Consider the following 20,548-nt stretch of genomic DNA (forward strand, 5'->3'; position numbering starts at 1 on the left):
TGCCAGCCTTTGATCAGCTATTTGAAGTAGATTGTGATGCCAGTGGAGTTGGCATTGGAGCAGTTTTAATTCAGGCTCAACAACCAGTAGCCTAATTCAGTGAGAAGCTAAATGGAGCTAAACTGAAATACTCTACCTATGATAAGGAGTTTTATGCTATCATCAGAGCCATGATGCACTGGAATCACTACCTGAAGCCTAAACCATTTGTGTTGTATTCAGACCATAAGGCACTAAAATATATTAATGGCCAACACAAATTGAGTCACAGGCATGCTAAGTGGGTGGAGTTCTTGTAGTCATTCACTTTTTCCAGCAAATACAAAGAGGGAAAGCAAAATGTAGTGGCAGATGCATTGTCAAGAAGGCACTCCTTACTGTCAGTCATGGGAAACAAGGTCCTTGGGTTTGAGTTCATGAAAGAGATGTACAAGGAAGACCCTGATTTCTCAGAATAATGGATAACTCAAACTGGGGGGACCGAAGATCCCAGGGAGCAAGTACCTATTGCAGGAAGGATTCTTGTCCCAGGGCAACAAGCTGTGTGTGCCCAGGGGTTCTTACAGAGATCTGCTGATAAAGGAAGTACACTCATGAGGCTTACAAGGTCAATTTGGGGTCCAGAAAACCTTAGACATTCTTCAGGATCAGTTCTATTGGCCTAGGATGATGGCAGATGTCCAGATCATTCTCAGAAGGTGTTCAGTCTGTCAGCATGCCAAAAGCTCTTTCCAGGCTGGTCCTTATACTCCTTTACAAGTTTCTGATAAGCCATAGGAAGATGTAAGCATGGATTTTGTTATTACCTTACCCAGGACTCAGAGGGGCAAGGATTCTGTGATGGTGGTTGTTGATAGGTTCAGCAAGATGGCTTATTTTGTGGGATGCAAAAAGACTGAAGATGCCTCCAATGTTGCTGAGCTCTATTTACAGGAAATTGTGAGGCTACATGGGGTACCAAAGACTATAGTGTCTGATAGGGACACCAAATTCATGAGTTATTTCTGGAAAACCCTATGGAGGCTTCTAAAAACAAAAATGTTGTTCAGTACATCTCACCATCCTCAAACTGATGACCAAACTGAAGTTACTAACAAGACATTGGGGAGGATACTGAGGTGTATAGTTAGCAAGTCCTTGAGGGATTGGGATTTAAAACTGTTACAAGCTGAGTTTGCATTCAACAGGGCACCATCTGCTGCAACTGGTCATAGTCCATTTGAGATAGTCTATAGGGTTAATCCACTCATGCCCTTAGACTTATCCAGTGTTCCCAGAGAGGAGATGAACTTTGATGCTAAGGCCAGAGATGAACAAATGCTAAAACTTCATGAATAAGTCAAGAAGTAGATTGAAAAGGCCAATGAAAGGTACAGGAAGCAGTCTAAGGTCCCTCAAAGGAAGAAGGAGTTCATGCCAGGTGATCTGGTCTGAATTCATCTAAGGAAAGAAAGGTTCCCAGCTAGGAGAAAGAACAAATTAATGCCAAGAGCTAATGGCCCATTTGAAATTGTTGAAAAGATTAGATCAAATGCCTACAAGGTGGATTTACCAGGTGACTATGGAGTACATGTTACTTTCAATGTGGGAGATCTCAGTCCTTACTATGATTTAGATGATGAGGAGGCTACAGGCTTGAGGACAAGCCCTGTTCAACCAGGGGAGGCTTTAGCAATAGCCAGGGACCAGGGCCACACTGATCAGGCAGCAGGCAACAATACCAGTCACACTGCCCTGCTAGCAACCACTGCCAGGCCTGCTTTAGGAGGTCACATGTACCAGTTTAAGCTCAACCACTAGCTGCCACATTTGCCAGCTAAAATCTTGATCAACTAAGCTTAGAAAAGTCCTAAGGAGCCAGGCCAAATTCACACTGCAATCAGGAGAAAATCAAACTGAAAGTCAAGCTGCTGAAAGGGATATAAAGCATAAAGCATATTACCATTTCTGGCTAAACAAGGAAGGAGCTGTTGTTGGGATGCTTTTGCTTATCTCTCCATATTTCAGATAGCACCTAATATCCAAAGTCAAGGCCTCTACTGCCCCCTTCGTCCTTATACTCCCAGCCAAATCAACACAGCAGCCAAGGAAGCAGCATGTCACTATCAGTGCAGAATTTCTGTTATTTTATTGCAGTTTTCTTTAAATCATTTTGTCATCATTGTAAAATATTTCCAGTACTTTAATTATGTCCTAAGAACTAAACCTGGACCTTGGATGAGATTTCTAGGTTAAACTTGTAACAAAATTCCAAGAGTGAGGCCTATATAAGGACCTCTACTCCAACTACATTCAAGCAGCTTTTGATGAATATTAAACCTGAGTTTTTCTCCCAAATTTAAATTTCTATATATAACTTGTGCTTAGTCTGTAGTTAAGAGTCAGGCCTGTTAACATCTTGTGCTTTGACTGTAGGTGTTGAACAAAGTCTGTTAGTGAGGTTCACTCAATCCTGTGCTCAGTCTGTGGGTTGTTTGGTCTTGCTGTTAACTTGAGTTGGTTATTATCTGTGCCTGGCTGTGATAATTTCCTGTAACACCCCCATTTATTTAGGAGCCTTTAGCTAGACATTCCCAAATAAATAGGACTGTTACCATCTCGGTAGCCCGAGGTAGTAGACAACAAAGTCCAACTCACCAAAGTACTTTAAATAAAAACTTTAATGATTACATATGTTTTACAATTTTAATCAATTAAAACTTAATATAAAAATAAATACAACTCGCAGCGGAAATAAATAAAGTGATATAATTATTCTATGTGATCTAGACAGCAACTATGGTCCAAGTCGAGCTCACGTCCCAATGCTCCCAAGTCAGCTAATCTTTAGTACCTGTCAAATCTGCTCCCCATTATGGTTCATCACAGGTGTTCACGAATACACAGTCAACCGCGAGGTTGAGTAGGAATAAAACTAAACAACAAGAACATACAATTATCAATCCAATTCAATTCACTTTCATTGCACAACCCCCTGACAACGTGCCCATCCTTTTTCTTTACTTAGCACAACTCCCTTAACAACGTGCTCACATTTCTTTGGTACCCCTCCCTTAACAACGTACCGCAATATGTAATAGTACCCCTCCCTCACAACGTACATATTACCATCACCCCAGTGTACAAACTCCCTCAACAACGTACAACTGACTGTCGCACAGCTTTTTATAATAACCACATTCCAATCAACGATACAATCCACTTCACCTCATCAATATAACCGACACAAATCAACATAAGTCACCCTTCCAACCATTACGACATTATCAACCAACATATACAATATGAATCTCCCTTCCAACAATTACGATTATATCAACCAACACAATTCACATACGATCAATTCACTTTAACTTAAGTAATCCACCATACCAAACATAGATAATTAAAAGTCAAGTTGAGTAGGATTATCCCTACCTGGCAAGCAAGCACTCCAATTACGCAATCCAATAATTAAAGCGAACAAATCCGATTATAAACTCTTCACAATTTCCGTCACCTATATAATAATAAGAATTACAACAATTATAATTACTAACTTATTTATCATTTATTTATCTATTTACTCCTTTTATTTAATTATTCAAATTAATTATTTATTATTAAAAGTTTATGATAATTAAAAACCCGATTTAACTACGAACCCGACTCACCCGAGCTAATTAAATAATTAAAACCCGTCACACTACAAACACATACCACCTTAACATGGTTTATAAACCATGGCCAACACCTCTCTTAAAAACCCACCAAACCCGACACCACAAGCCACCACAGCCACCACCCAACCTCGACACCCCTAGCCTGCAACCCCACGCACCCAACTCACCCTTAACCGCCAGCTACACCACCACCAACAACCCACGCCCTATCTCACGACACCAACCGCAACACCCACCTGACACCCCATAAAACACGCCTCTAACCACCACCTAACGCCACCTTCACCGCCACTTACAACCACCAATCCACTCCCCTATCCTCGCTCGACAAGAACCACCCAAAAACCCCCTAACCCAGACCACCAACAACCCCCAAAATCCCCCCGAAAACCGCCTGCCCAGAACAACACCTCCTCCCCTGTTTTCCGTCACCACCGCACAAACCACCATCACTGACCACCCCAACACCACCAATACGACCGCCCCCTGCCGACAATACCAACCACCCAAACCCCAGGTCAAGACGTGTCCAATTGGTGGGTCAATTAACCATCCCAATTACCCACAACCAACCCGTATAACCCTTCTGCCCAGCCGTCTTTCAACCGCCCCAAACGCCACTCTACCACGGTCAATGACGGTCAACAATGGTCAGGTTATAAACTTGGCAGTCCAATGTCGCTATAGGTTCAATTCCCGAGTCCTATGGTGCTCTATATAAGTCATACTATCGATCTAAAGTTGCTTGCATGAAAAGAATATAAACCGCTTTAAGCTGAGTTAATTACCTCAAGTCGACCAATTGATTTTGTTAATTCTTCTTTCTTTCCGCCTCCTAAAGCTTCTTCTTTTTATTTGTAATTTATTTATCAGATTTAAGGTGGTATTTATAGTGTAAGATTTAGAGAATACGAGGCCAATTAGGAAACCATGTAACTTTCCTTATTCTAATTAGTATAGGAATTGTCATTGTAATTAAATCATTATTATTTATCATATACTATTAATCCTATCACAACTATAATTTCCTCATATATTATTTACTAATTTATTATTGCCATAACTTTATTATTATTATTATAATTATAATTACCTTTATATAATATTATTTCCTTGTTATATTATTATCAATTCCCGACATAAATCCCGATTACACTAATACCAATTTAACTACTTCGGCCCATATAATAACAACACACGGTCCAACACTCGATCATTAACTAAGCCCAAAGCACAAATATTAGTCAAACCCAATTCCCGATTTGAATTATTAATTTATTATTTAATTAACGTCTCACTTGTAATTATTATTAGAAATGTCATCTAATTACCCATTAAATTACATAAATCATTCTTATAAATTATTATTAAAATACGGAGTATTACATTTCCAGTTTAAGATGTCCAAATTGTTGGCTTGCTTCCCTGTGAGTATTCTGTGGGATTTAAGTTGATTATTATATCCCTTATTCCTTGTTCCATCTCAATATCAATCCTGTGTCAGATTGCCTGGTTCCCTTCTGTCAGGCAACCTTAATTAATTTATCAAAATTACTTAGACTGCTTCTAAATTCTTGAAATTTTAGATAGAGTTAGTTTATTCATTTAACTAGCTTGTCACCAAATTTCATGAATTTAGCTGGTCATTTGGTATTTTTAATCAAATTCTGAATGTTCATTGCATTCCTGGGAACATCAGACCAGTCAGGCTAAGTTAAAGTTTCACTCTTTGTGTCAGGCCTGGGATTTGACACTGTAGTATATGTATATTCTGAAAGTTCATTGCATTCCTGGGAACATCAGACCAGTCAGGCGAAGTTAAAGTTTCACTCTTTGTGTCAGGCCTGGGGTTTGATGCTGCAGTATATGTAAGAGAAAGAATAAGAAGTTGCTCACCTAACTACGACCGACATAAACATGCATGCAATATAGTATGAAAAATAATTCTAGCTACCGTTCACATACATTCCAACCAAACAAGGTCCCGTCACAGCCGAGGGCATACAAAAATATGGAAAAGTGAGGTAATGGGTAAGAAAGGCAAAACATTTTTGGAAATATGATGTTAATACCCAAGCTAGCTACCTAAACAGAACCAAATGAACCATATCCGCTTCAAACCCATAAAAAATAAGCACAATGCCCTTAATTCGGCATAAAAACTCACCAAACCGAATAAAATCAACTCCTCAAAAGATATAGTAAGAACATAGGAGCAAAACCCGTTTCATCAAATTTTTTCATTTTTCCTTTTTCATTTCTATTTCTCGGTCTTTTTTTTTCTGATTTTTCTCCTTTTTTTCAACTTTTCATAATCATTCTCCTTCTCCATATTACCAACTCCGATTATCAATACAAACCAAATTCGGCTCAATAAGCAATATACCGCAAAAACAATCACTAAACTAGCTTGACAAGGCAGGCTAAATTTGGATGTAGTTAAGGGTCAAAAGGCAAATTTGGCAAAATGTGGAGTTAATGGGTAAAACGGAAGAAAAGGGAATATAAGAACCTCCCTGCGTGTGACTCCAACCACTAACCCGAATATATGCAGGCCATAAGCAATTGAATTTTATACTTATGCAAATTAATGATACATGCTATGCAACGAGTAAACTACTCACCATCCTACATGAACTGATCATAAATGACACCAGTTTAAACGACTCTAATATCCTTAGAAATTATAAGTAGGTTGCCAAAATCTCAGGTCAAGTCTATTCATTCAGATAGATTTAAACGTAAACTCGCGGATTATGCAAATAGACAATGCTAAAAAGATAATTAGTTTATGTAAGGCTTAAGCAAAAAGACTAAGAGTAGTGCAATTTGATCATCGAAATACACCGTTCCGACTCAACCTATATGCAAAAGTAAACGTGAAATTTTTTTATTTTTTCGAAATTGTTTCAAATTTTGTAAGATTTTTGTAATAATTTTTTGAATTTAAAACAAACAATGCATGCGGAAATAAACGTTCAAACTGAAATGCAATAAAAACAGTATGCAGACACAGATATGGATGCATATCACCTCCCCAAACCAAATTGTACAATGCCCTCATTGTAGTCAATAGGGAAAGGAAATGCAAACTGAAAAGAAGAGTGAAGCTTCGGAAAACTTACAAGAACACGCGAAGCAGGGACCTCCCCAAACCAGCCAGCAACAAGGGAGGTCGCTAATAGCTCCATAACAATATCACTGGAAGCGAATCAAAACAAGCGAACCCGATCGAGAGAACAAAGTAACCGATCGAGTAGAAAGGACCGTGAAAATGCTAGATCGAGGAAACAATGGCACTAGATCGAGATGTCAACTTCTGAGGGTACTCGATCGAGAGCATAAAGTACTCGATCGATGGATGAAAGTGATCGATCGAGAGAGTATATACTTGATCGAGTAACCTGCATCACGCAGCAAACAACCTACAGAACTAACAAAATAAACCAAACATTCTAGTCTATCGTCTGAAAACCAATATTACACGTCCAACAAAAACTGAAATGTTTGAAAATCAACTAAAAATTTTTAAACTATGGGTTGCCTCCTGGACAGCGCTAGTTTCAGATAGGTCCCATCTCGACCTTCTCTTCTCATCATCTTCCCAAGAACCTAAATTGCCCACAATAAGGCCTCTGACTGGATAAAGTTCTCTCGACGTCCATGAGCTTGACATTAGGCCTCCACACCATGGCATCAACCAAAGAACAAAAACTTCTTGCAGCGTCATTGCCTCCACCTTTGGCTTTCTCGCGCGCTTTCTTCTTATGCGGTATAGCCTCGTCCAAACCTCCACCTAGGTCATCAATTCTTTCCATTTTAGTCTCCAAATTCAACACACCATGCCTGCCTCCCGGGTCTTTCAACCTGTCAAGACCTGTAGAAGGAGTAACAGAGAGATATTCCTCCAACTTGCTCCCAAACTGGGGGCGGAGGTATCAAATCAACTATAATATACGACACAACAGGAGGATTAGAAGTAACCCCATCAGGTTCTATAGAAGGGATAGCATTACAGGGCATGACTTGCATAGGTTCCCTGCGTATACTAGACTGGACAAAAACCAAGTCCTCCCCTCCTAACTCAAAGGTAAGTGTCCTAGCCCCGACATCTACAATTGCACCAACAGTGTGCGAAAATGGTCTCCCTAAAATAATAGGGGTACGGGTGTCCTCGGGTATGTCTAAGACAATAAAGTCGACGGGAATAAAGAATCTCCCGATCCTAACAGGTATATCTTCTAAAACTCCTAAAGGCCATGGTAAAGAACGGTCGGCCATCTGAACGGTCATGCTAGTACACTGAAACTTGGTCAAACCTAATCTCTTAGCAAGGGATAGAGGTAAAACAATGACACTAGCACCTAAGTCACATAAAGCATTGTCGATCAGGTGGATCCCTATATGACATGGTATAGAAAAACAACCAGGGTCAGCCAATTTCGGTGGAGTCTTATTCTGAAGGAGTGCGAAGCACTCCTCAGTCAAAGCCGCCGTTTCAACTTCATCTACATTCCTCTTACGTAAAAGAATTCCTTTCATAAATTCTGAGTAAGAGGGTACCTGGGTGATTAACTCGGAAAACGGAATATTAACTTTAAGACTTTTCAAAAGATCGACAAACCTGCCGAATTGTTATTGCTCCTTTGTCCTCCGTAGCCGCCCTGGAAATAGAACTTGTGGCTTATAGGCAATATCCTTATTAGCATATTTATCGTCCAAATGAGACTTAGACGACAAATTAACACGTTCAACATCAAAGTTACTCGATCGAGCAACATCACCACTCGATCGAGATGTTTTCTCAACAATTGTACTCGATCGAGCAGTTTGAGATGCTCGATCGAGAGACCTGTTTTCTGCACTGCTCGATCGAGCACCTTTATCGTCTCGATCGAGCATTTCTTCAGCAAATGTGATCGATCGACCATCAAAAACTGGTCGATCGAGTAGTTCCCGTGAATCCGTTGCTTTTTCGTCAAGCGACGGCTTCCCCTGAACAGTTGCTTCAACCTCCGAGTCTGAAATTTCAGGATTCGCAATAGGCAGATCAAGTCCTTCATAGGGAGGACTGCTACCGGTATGAACAACATATACTGTCTCAGGTTGCTTGAAAGTTCGCTCGGCAATTACTTGAGCTAAATGAGTCCCAAGTCTATTGATAATATCATCTTTAGCCTGCATAATTTTTTGCGCTTGCAGCGCAAGTGTCTTCACTATAGATGTCAGTTCAGCAATCTCTTCATTCTCTTTAGCGGGGAGGTTGTTGCGGTGGCCAAACAAATGGAGGTTTTTGATAACCTCGTTGCTGAAACGGATGTGGCAGCACATTTGTCTGTTGTTGGGAAGGTGGGGTAGAGCTTAGGTAAGCCCCATTGTGGTTAGCATAAGAATGACTACCCTGTCTACGCCGCTTAAATGCATAGACTTCATCGATCTCTGCCAAACAAATAACAACGTTGTGCCCCGCAGCACCACATCTGTCACAGTAGACCACCTGTTGTGCCATAGTATAGAACTGAGGTGGACCACCCCAAGATTGTCTATTCTCCAGCTTGTCAGATCTTGCATTCTGAGCTTCAAATTATGCTATAATTCTAGAGACGCTAGACATCTTGGTAGAAGAATCAAAGGTACTCAAGCCTTCCCTTTGATGATCTTACTCATATAAACCTGTCTAGGTAGGACCTGTAGGACCTATCAAAACAACACTAGAAGAAAAGATAAGAACTGCCTCAAGGATTAAATTCCTTGAGGCTAAAAACGGTCTAAAATAAAAACAAGTAAATAAAATAGTTGCTTCCCCGACAACGGTGTCAAAATTTGACACGGCTGTCGCAACCCTATCAAAAATAAACCAAACGGCTCTAACTAATATAGCAGAGGTAAGTCAGGTATCGTATTCCATAGGGAGGCGGTCACTATCTACTTGTTATTCAGTTTGTCTACGGTCACAAAGTGGGGGGTTTTGAGTTGTTTTGACTAAACTAATGAACAAAAATTAAAAGCAATAAAAGAAACAACAATTAAAATAGCAAGAGTGAAAAGGATTGAGATCAAATAGAGAGAGAGAGAGAGAGAGAGAGAGAGAGAGAGAGAGAGAGAGAGATGCCAGAATATTAGTCCACCATGATATTACCCAAGTCAGATAAAGGTAGGTCAATCGATCCGATGTGAGAAGGGTAGTGGAAAGGTCCTACCGGTCCGCTATCTGCCCTAGATTCTTCCTAAATAGCTTCCGCTCCGATTAAGGTAGTCTATTGTTCATAACAGGTCTGTTCATTCCAATCTTCCGATCTAGATCTGAATTTAACCAGTTTAATTAATTCAGTTGCATGCATTCAACCTAATAATTACTATTAAACTAGGTAGTATCCCGCGTTTCGTGCGGCCTGTATTTAAATTTAATTATTATAATTGAAGAAAATAACATAATTTATACAGAACCTTTAATATTTTTACTTATAAATAAAAATAAATTATTTTTTTAGGTTTATTTTCAATGTTTTAAAATAAAATACATACAATTTTAATTAAAACTAATAAGTGATAATTAATTATGCTGATCAACGTTTTATAAATTATTTTGTGACTGATCAAATATCCTATTAATTAAAATACTTCCTCCTATTCATAATAACTCTCCCTTTTCCTTTTTCATATATTCATATAACTCTACTCCTTTCCTTTTTTTTTTTTTGGTGAAATGTGAGTCGATATATATATCATAACAAAAATCGTTTCATATACAAGGGGGAAAAAAAGATAGCCATAAGCTATCAAAAACGAGAAATTTTACTACAAGCCAACATTCCTAAGTAGATTGAAGCTAGCATGATCCATTTTTGGACCAGCTTTGGACCTAATCCGTCTTAGTGCTTCCTCTTCAATCCTTTTGGCCACAATTTCAGGTCTTATGATGAAGAAATTGAGCCTTGCATTATTTCTCTGCAACCAGGTGTTGTAGCAATAGGCTGTCATTACTACTGCCATTATCTTCCATTGAATAGACCCTGCATTACCTGCTGCCATGTCACTAACATCTGGAATAGGTTTGCCAAGCCAATGTTCCAGTGTTCTTCTGATTCTGCTGCTGTATGGGCAGTAGATAAATAGGTGCTCACGGGTTTCAGGCATACTATCACAGCAACAACAGAGATTATCTGTGCTGCAGCCAATTTTAAACAGTTTGTCCTTGATGTTCAGTCCTCCATGGAGAGTAATCCAGGTTATCATTGAGTGTTTGGGAGTATTCCAGTTGTTCCAGACCAGTTTGGTCCAGCCAAGGGTGGGATGAGGTCTGACCAGCCAGTCATAACCACTTCTGATAGAGTACCCATGGGAATGAGCTGTCCAGGTATCTTCAGAGTATCCATTTTTCAGTAGCTCTTTTACTTTACATACATTTTTCCAGGACCATGGAGCTGTTGCAGGAGGTTTATAGTCATGCCATTTCTGGTGTTTTATGTAGACCTGATTGATCCATCTAATCCAAAGCCTATCTGCTTTTGAGTAAACCCAGTTCACCAATTTACCAATGATGGCAACGTTCCATTGTTCAGCTTTCTTTATCCCTAGGCCCCCTTCTGGTTTAGGCAGGGTGACCTTATCCCACGCAACTAGTGGCACTCTATGATATTCAGCACTACCATCCCAAAGAAAGTTCCTACAAATAGCTTCAATTCTTTTGATGACTCTCTTTGGAATGATGAACATGGCAGCCCAGTAGTTGTAGAGTGTATTAAGAACTGAATTAATGAGCGTGAGTCTGCCAGCATAAGACAATTTTTTTGCTCCCAGACTTCGAATTTTTCCTACCATCTTCTCAATTAGGCTGGTACAATCCTTCTTTGTCAGTCTTCCAGCTTGAATTGGGACTCCTAAGTACCTAAAAGGCATCTGGCCCTCACAGAAGCCAGTGGCTCTCTTGATATCATCCTGCAGAGTCTCATCCATTCCATTAAAAAAGATTTCTGTTTTGGAGTTGTTCAGAGTAAGACCCGATGCTTCAGTGAATGAGGCTAATGCTCTCATAAGTAGCATGACAGATTGGCCATTGCCTTTGCAGAACAGGAGTAGATCATCTGCAAAGATCAAATGAGTCAGTTTGAGGTTTTTGCAGAGAGGATGGAACTGGAATGGCCATTTCTCAGTTGCAAAATTGATCAGTCTTGTCAGATACTCCATGCACATTGTAAAGATCAGGGGAGAAATGGGGTCTCCCTGTCTAAGACCTCTTTTTCCTTTGAAGTAGCCAAAGTTGCTTCCATTGAGAGAGAGGGAAAAAGAAGTTGACTTGATACAAACCATAACCAAATGGGTGAAGTGGGTAGGAAAGTTGAGGCCATGGAACATTTGTTCAACAAACTCCCATTCAACGGTGTCATAAGCTTTTTGGAGGTCAATTTTGCATAGACATCTAGGGGAAACACCCTTCCTTGAGTATTGTTGGACTATATCTTGACAGATGAGGACATTCTCAATAATGGACCTCCCTTTTATGAATGCTCCTTGATTATCATGGATAAGATCAGGCAAGACCAAAGAGAGTCTGTTACAGAGGAGTTTGGAGATTATCTTATACAGCATGTTACAGCAGGCAATAGGGCGAAAGTGTTTCACAGAGGTAGGTCTTTCATTTTTGGGAATCAAGGTAATATTTGTAGCATTTAGTTGTGTCAGTAGGTTGCCAGTCCTAAAAAATTCAGTTATTGCCTCACAAATATCTGGCCCAACTATTTCCCAAGAGTCTTTGAAGAATTTGCTAGTGTATCCGTCAGGCCCTGGAGCCTTATCATTAGGTATTGAGAATACCACTTGTTTTATTTCCTCATTTGTCACTTGTTTAGCAAGAGCAGTAGCATGTTCCTCAGTGCAATGTTTTCCTGTTCTCAGCACATCTAGTCTGACAGTTTTGGTGGTTTTCTTACTCCCAAGTAGGGATTGGTAGTATGCAATGAAAGCTAGTTGGATACTTTGGCTGTCTTTACATAACTCCCCATTTTGATCTTTTATTTGGCTGACCTTGTTCCTGATGCAACGTTTTTTGATTGCTCCATGAAAATATGCAGTATTACTGTCCCCCTCTTCTAGCCACTGGGTCTTGGCTTTTTGGCTTAGGAAGCTATCCCTAGCCTTAGTCAAGCCTCTAACAGTCGAGAGGAGCTCAATCTCCTGAGACAGCAACTCAGAATTGATGGGATCAAGGGCTAAACTCTGCTGTATGCTTTCCAGGTCTTGTATAGCCTTGCTTGTTTTATTTTCAATATCAGAATAGGACTCTCTATTCAGAGCTTTCAAAGGCTTTTTCAGGTTCTTAAGCTTTTTGACAATGCAAAACATAGGTGTGCCATTGACTACGGTTCCCCAGTTAGTACTGACTATGCTGGTAAATGAGGGAGCTAAGCTCCACATGTTGAAATATTTGAAGCTAGTATTTTTTCTGCCTCCAAGTTTGATGTCACTCACAATGCAAGGGTTGTGATCTAGAAGACCTTCAGGGTGAAAGTGGGCCATCATATCAGGGAATGAGTCCAACCACTCTTGATTGACCATAAATCTATCCAGTCTACTGTATTTTCTATGTAAAGAGTCCTGCTTGTTATTCCATGTGTAATAGGCGCCTGTGGCATGAATGTCAGTCATGCCACATGTAGCTATACACTGGTTGAAGTCGTCCATGTCCTCTTGTCTGGTGTTACCTCCCAACCTTTCATCTGGAGATGTTACAGTGTTGAAGTCCCCTGCCATTGCCCAGGGACTACTCCTTTCCTTATTTAGTAAAGTTTTATACTTATTTTAATCACCTCACCCCACAACAATACCCCCACAATACTCATACTTTATCTTATTTTAATCACCTTATCCCACAACAATCCTTATTTTAATCATCTTACCTTACAATAATACCCTCCCTCTCCAATTACGTTACACCACCACAATACTTTACAATAAAATAACCCTCCCCTTAATTTGCGTGCTATTTTGAAAGAGGAGAGTTATTATGAATAAGGAGTAAAATTTATTCAAATAATGCAAAAATCAACATTAAGCTCTCACATTATATCATTTCACAATACATTAGGTTCCAAATCAATTAATATTTGTTCAAAATAATGTGAATATAATTTTATGTAATTTTTAATTTTTTAATGTATAACGTGTGATATTTATGTATCAAACATATATAATTCAAACTCAACTTATTCAAATGTTTTGATTGTGTTTTGCATCTGTTCTGTGTCAAACATATCTACAAAAATTGCACATTTTGTATTTTTAAACAACTATATATAAATGATGTTTAAGAGTTTGCCTGTAAATAAAATAGGTTAAACTTTCTCAAATAATATTTTTTGAGGTTTAACTTCAAAGTATTTAAAATATAACATATAAAATACTCCCTCCTATTCACTCATTTCCTCCATCTTTCCGTTTTCATGGTAGTCGGATTTTCTTCCCTCTTTCCTTTTTTGGAAAGGTTTTGTGTGGTCCAAAATTAATTGTATGTGGGGTAGAATGTTTTGTGTGGTCTAAAATCATTTTCTTATTTCTTATGCAAAATAAAAGGAAGAAAAAATGAAAGAATAGGAGGGAGTATTTAACTAAATGTAATATTTAGTTTGTCATAATCAATATTTATATTTGACGTATACGTATTTTAATTGAAGATATTAAAGAAAAATGTAACGTTTTTTTTCTACTTTTTCATATCTTTTATAATACTATATGATTTAATAATCACTACTTTTGTTTTGATTATTCAAATGCATTCGCGATCACTGTGTACATACATAGTCGTACACATACTCGTTATCACACTATTTAAACTTATCAAACTCTCATATATATTCAATTTCTCGCAATATAAATTTTTTTCATTCCCACATAAAAACTTATCTCTTAGTAGTTTTCTTTAAGTTATGTTTTTGAGAAATACAATGACTCTTCCAAATATATTTTTCTTAGGATTTAACGGTCTAAGTTTTATATAACTTTCTCAAAATGTCTTTTCACGTAAACATAAAATATTATGAGACACTCACTTTAATCATCTATACAAATGAAAATATTTCAATAAATATAATGAAAATTATACTCAATTTGAAGCATTTTTCGCAATAAACATAATTATTTACATTTTAGGATTTTTATCAAAATTTTTTTTAATAAATTTTGAATCATATGACCGTAATAATATAATGTAAATTTATAATAAAATTTATTAAACTATAATTAATATTTTGCTGAGATTTATACAGCATTTATTATGTTTATATTTAATGTTCAGCTATAATTAATACTTGTATTTAAAGCTGGGTTGACACGTGGCGCATCCACGAGTGCTTCAACCTTTATTATATATATATATATATATATATATATATATATATATATATATATATATATATATATATATATATATATATATATATATATATATATATATATATATAGATTTAGGATCCGGTGAGAACAAACACTCGGTGAGAACGACCTACAATTATTGGATTAAAAAACAAATCAACGGCTGATTAGTGCACCCAATCAAATTATCTTTTACGTAAAACCACTATTTTGTCGAAATTTATTCCTCTGTCCTCTCATTTTTTCGCGCACTTCAATGTCTCTACCCAAGTTTTCCCCAATTCAATTTCCCCCAGCAATTTAATCGCACCAATTCATTTTCAGTTCAATATCTTCCAATTTAATCGCACCAAATCATTTTTTTAGAAAAATTCAAGTTAATCGAGCGATGACAATGAAGAACAACGCTCATTCAACCGCAATTTGTTCAGGCTAGCTTCCGTAATCGAATCTCTCACATTTTTGTAAGTTGTCGTGATTCAATTTTTAACCATTAATGTCAACCACACATTAACACCATCATCATCTCCTTAATTACTGGATGCGTCGCCGGCGAGTTCCACCTCCAGAGCACCACCAGACCTGCACACAACCTATTATTTGTAGTCGACCATCGACTAAGCAAATTTGGTCGGTTGTTGGTTACCTAGATCTATCAAATTAATCACTGTAACACTGTTTGATCTCAACAAAATCAATGTATGTGGTTTATATATTGATGTATCTCAAAGCAATTTTGATGTACCTAATAAATAATTTTGTGTATCTAGGTTAAGATACATTAAAATAGTGCTCAGATACATCAAATTTAATCTTGATACATTGAAATAGATGGAAAACTAAAGAAGTCGAGGTGGTAAGGTCTTTAGTTGTCTGAGCATTGTTGGTCATTAGACGTTGACTGGTGTCCGACAAAGGAAAGAATAGTGAGAGTAAAAATGAATACAAATGGAAATCCGTTGTACCTCAATCGACGCCGTTAGTGACTCCTTTGACGTCCTTTGTTGAGTTGCTATTGTTATAGGTGCGACGCGATTTCAGGCGAGAGAAATATTTGGAGATGTAAAATGGGGCGGCGATGGCTGTTCAGCTTCTTGACGGCGGAGGTGCGATAGGATGATCGTCGGCGGTTGGAAGTGTTGGTCAGAGGTGTGTGGCGGTGGTGGTGATGGTGCGATAGTAGTAGGCATGGTGTTGAATTGTTGACTTGATTTATTGATACTTCGCTACCGCACCTCCGACGCAAACACAACCACTCATATTCGCAATTCCTCAATTAATCCCGATTTGCAAATCCCAGTTCTGGTTTTGCCTTCATTCAATTGCCGACGCAACTCCAGAGAGGCCAATGAGAATCACCAACAACCAAAATTCCCAATTTCCGATTCCCAGATTTGGATTGTACCTATACTAATTTCAATGTACCTACGCTAATTTTTGATGTATCTAACAACTAATTTAATGTATCTTAACATAGATACTCGAAATTAATCACTAGGTACATTAAAATTTGTCTGAGATACATCAATATAGTATCCAGATACATCGCCGTATTTGATGAATATAACCAACTGTGATGAATATGAGGATGGTGATGGAGAGATAAATGTCGTCGTCTGGGCCGGAGGAAGGAGAGTCGAGACCTGAGGTTCATGAATCAGAAAAGTCGGGGTTGGTGGTGCAGCAGTAACGACGACAGGGAGATTAATGGCGTCACCAAATTTGCGCGACAGGAAGCTCGCCGTGGTTTTGACGTTTCTGGTGATTGCCAGCAGTAACGACGATGGACGATGGACGATGGACGATGGACGATGGGTCGTAGACTCGTAGTGAATGAAGATGACAGATGAGTGTGTTTGTATTTTAATTTGGTGTGGTTTTGACATTTCTGGTTGGGCTGTTTATATTTTAATTTGGTGTGGGTTATGTCGTGGGTTAATAGTAAGTGTGGGTGGGCTGTTTGTATTTAAATTTGATTATGTTTGTGTGAGGTTAGTTTGGACCGTGGATTTCTTTTTAATCCAATGGTTAGTGTTCGTTCTCACCGAGTGATCGTTCTCACCGGATCCCACCTCTCTCTCTCTCTCTCTCTCTCTCTCTCTCTCTCTCTATATATATATAAGATTGCAATAAAACAATTCTCACAACAGAACCTCCTAAACTAATTATCGCATCATTGCTTTACTATCATGGCTCCCCTAATCCTAGCATTAAAGAAATTAGCCACGCATGACGATAAATAAAACAACAAAAATCAATAAAATAGTAATAGACATAATATTAAGATGATAAAAGAGAAAAAAGGAGAGTAAAGAAATTACAAAATTGTCAATTCGGAAATAAGCAATGTCGAAACTGATTAAAAGCTGAGATAAAAGGTGAAAGGGAAAAGAAGAGCCCCCTAAACCTAATTAAGTCTTTCCTTTATATAGGAAAGATATTTATTAACCTAATACGCAACTTAAGATATTAAATAAATAAGTCCACGCAATAAAATCTTGCGTCAGATCTCAAGTTACTCGATCGACCACATTGAAACAGCTCGATCGAACATCTTCTCACAAAATCCTCTCGATCGAGGACAAAAAGTACTCGATCGAGGAACACCAATATGACACCTCTCGATCGAACACAATGAGGGTTCAATCGAGGTCTTCTCCTCAACACAAAGCTCTCGATCGAGCAACTTGGCCAGCAAAGCATCTCGATCGAGTCAACTTCCACTGAAATAGGCCAAAGGACGTATGATTCATCTTCCAAGGAGACCTCACGCATCCCAATACAGTATGTATTTTCGCTCCAAATCTTCCATTTCCTAAATGTAAGCTAACGGGACAGTAAAAGGCTCAATTCCGCTCCTTTTAGGTCCATTCCTACAATTAAAGCCAAACGAACAAAAGTAGAATATTCGGGGCATTTCGTAGCCTAAAGCTATGGGAATCGCATAGAAATGCGTGCAAATAAGACTTTAAAAGGCTATATAAAATGCACGCATCACCTTTGTCCTTGATCATGGCTCGTATCGTCTTGGATCTGCTTGCATAACTCCGGCCTTGTGATGTGGCTCTTAATTCTGCACATTTAATACTCCAATTGAACCTAATTTTGCATACTAATATAGCATTTTATGGCCCCACTTTAGCCATCAATTCCTTTCTATTAAGCTTTCCTAGTGCATTTTATATGTCTTATAGGAAAGGAGATAATGAGACGGAATTCCCGTCTCTCGCGCATATTCGGAAGCTTAGTGACGATCTTGGATGGACTAGTATGGAGAGGAGGCAAGAATGATGACTAAGGATATAGGAATAAAGAGTATATAGAAGGATCATAAGCCTAAAAGCAAGGAAAAAGGGTTCTGCAGCTCAGCCCGCTCGAGTCAAGCTCAAATAGAGCGAGTTATAGCTCAAACCGCTCGGGTCATTTTCAACCCGCTCTAGTTGAAGCTCATGACGCGCGATTTCAGCTCGGGTCGAGCGGATTGTTCGGCAGGAAGAAGATTACTCAGGATAAGTCGTGCGTGTCCTTGACAGACTTGCAAGCTAGGACGTGCATGGCTTGCGGGACTTGCAAGACACCAATCTTCTCTTAAGGACTTAATCGTCATTTAAGCCCTTTGTAACCCTAATTCTTGTACTTAATTTTTAGTATAAATACCCCATTATACTACCTAGCTCATTACCAAGTTTTCTTAGATTAGACCAAGTTTTCTTAGATTAGACCAAGTTCTCTTAGATTAAAGCAAGTTTTCTTAGATTAAATCAAGCTCTTTTAGATTAGATTAGGAGTATATTAGAATAGATTATCCTTTAATCTTTCCACAAATTACACATTAATCTTTCCTTAATTATTGTTCAAGCTTTATTGGGTAATTGAAGATTATTGGGTTATTATTTGAAGATTTGACAACTCTTCATCAATTAATCAAGCTCTCTTCTATTATTCTTTCATTTCCATTTGTTCACCTTAATATTGGTATAATATCTTTACTCTTTACTCTTTATTGCGTATTTCCTCACTCTTTAATCATGTTTTTGCTTGTTAAGATGATTGACACCATTGATACCATGTCTTCCATGATAATAAGTGAGTAGTTACTTAACTAGGATTAGTGGGGGATTAGGGGAGTTAATCATGGGATAGATTTATGCTTAATGAGTTCATATGAATGCTTGCTTATTGTTCTTCAATTATGCATACATCATGTTTGATGAAATGCTTGATTGACAACCTAACATGTTTCTCTTATCGTTTCAACAAGACTTGTCAGATATAAACCAACTCAAGCCTTGTTAGACCTTGCATATTGTTAAATAGGGAAAACCCAAGTCGACTTGTGTTGTAATGTCTTAACCGACTCGGCTCCGAGATGTAAGTTTCCCTAGGAATTGGTTTGTTAGACTATGCATGTAGTTTAATAGGAAGAATTAAGTCGACTTGTAGGTGTTGTAAAGTCATGAATGACTCGGCTCCGGGACCCAAATCTTCCTATGAATTATAAGACCTGAACTAAATTAATTCCAACAATAATAATTGCTTGCATCTATATGATTCATTTATGCTATCTTACCATGATTCCCCTATGATTCCATGACATCCTAGTGCTTTTAATCATTTTGTTTTATTGCTTGTTTACCTTCCATTGCTTTTATTAGTTTAGAATCATCAACCTATTTCAATTGTGACAACCCTAAGTGCAATTACAATTAGATTGAACAATTTGAGTACCCCGTCCTTTAGGTTCGACCCCGACTTGCTTGCTATGATAGTAGTTGGGTATAAATATTTTTGAGAGCGTACAACGACACGCTTATCATCTTGATTTTGGGTCAGACTAGCACCTTTGGTGTGAAACGGGTTGGTCTTTTGTAAACAGGGGTTTTTTTATTATGGGGAATGGGCTTGCCTTCCGTCATGTATCGTTAACAAGGGAGATGGTCTGGATTCATCCTAGAATCTCTTGAGATAGGCTCGTCCTAAACTAGGGTATAGTGAGGTTTCTATTGCCAGACATGGAATACGTAAAGAAAATGGACACGGAGTTTCGAGTCCTCTATAACTTAGAATGGAACATCGTTTAAGTGTACTCACATCGACTTGCCATACGTTGTTCGTTTTAAAATATCGCAATACGTTGTTCGTTTTAAAATATCTCAAATCAATTGTTGTTGTCACGGGAAAAGGGGAAAGGAAGACATAGGATAAAAATATGTGTATTGAAAAGTGTACTTTTATTGAAATGAATAATAAATTTATTTAACATAGACTCAAGAAGACATGTGACTTGTGGGACAGCCCCCGGGTTGTCACTATGAATGGAAATGGGCACCAAGAAAGACACTAGAATAATTATGGGAATAAAGCCTAAGACTCGGACTCGAACTTTGATTCGATCTTATATCTAGACTCCTAATCATCGGCCCATGCTTGAACATTTATTCTTCTGGCAACTGGCTTCGGCATCTGATTTTGAGCATTCTTCCATTTGAGCACCTCGTCCTCATCATTGGGAACACTGG

At 38.3% G+C, this 20,548-nt stretch overlaps 1 long non-coding RNA gene across 1 annotated transcript; it reads right to left on the reverse strand.

The window, feature by feature from the left end:
• Nucleotides 1-15,484: 15,484 nt before the first annotated feature.
• Nucleotides 15,485-16,206, reverse strand: LOC141646177 (uncharacterized). The gene is made up of 2 exons (XR_012545406.1): nt 15,995-16,206; nt 15,485-15,611 (listed from the first exon to the last, which is right to left on the reverse strand). It is a non-coding gene; the product is annotated as an uncharacterized LOC141646177 (long non-coding RNA).
• Nucleotides 16,207-20,548: the final 4,342 nt, after the last annotated feature.

The sequence above is a fragment of the Silene latifolia genome, chromosome 3 (genome assembly GCF_048544455.1).
Source record: "Silene latifolia isolate original U9 population chromosome 3, ASM4854445v1, whole genome shotgun sequence".
In the NCBI taxonomy this organism is placed as follows: Eukaryota; Viridiplantae; Streptophyta; class Magnoliopsida; order Caryophyllales; family Caryophyllaceae; genus Silene; species Silene latifolia.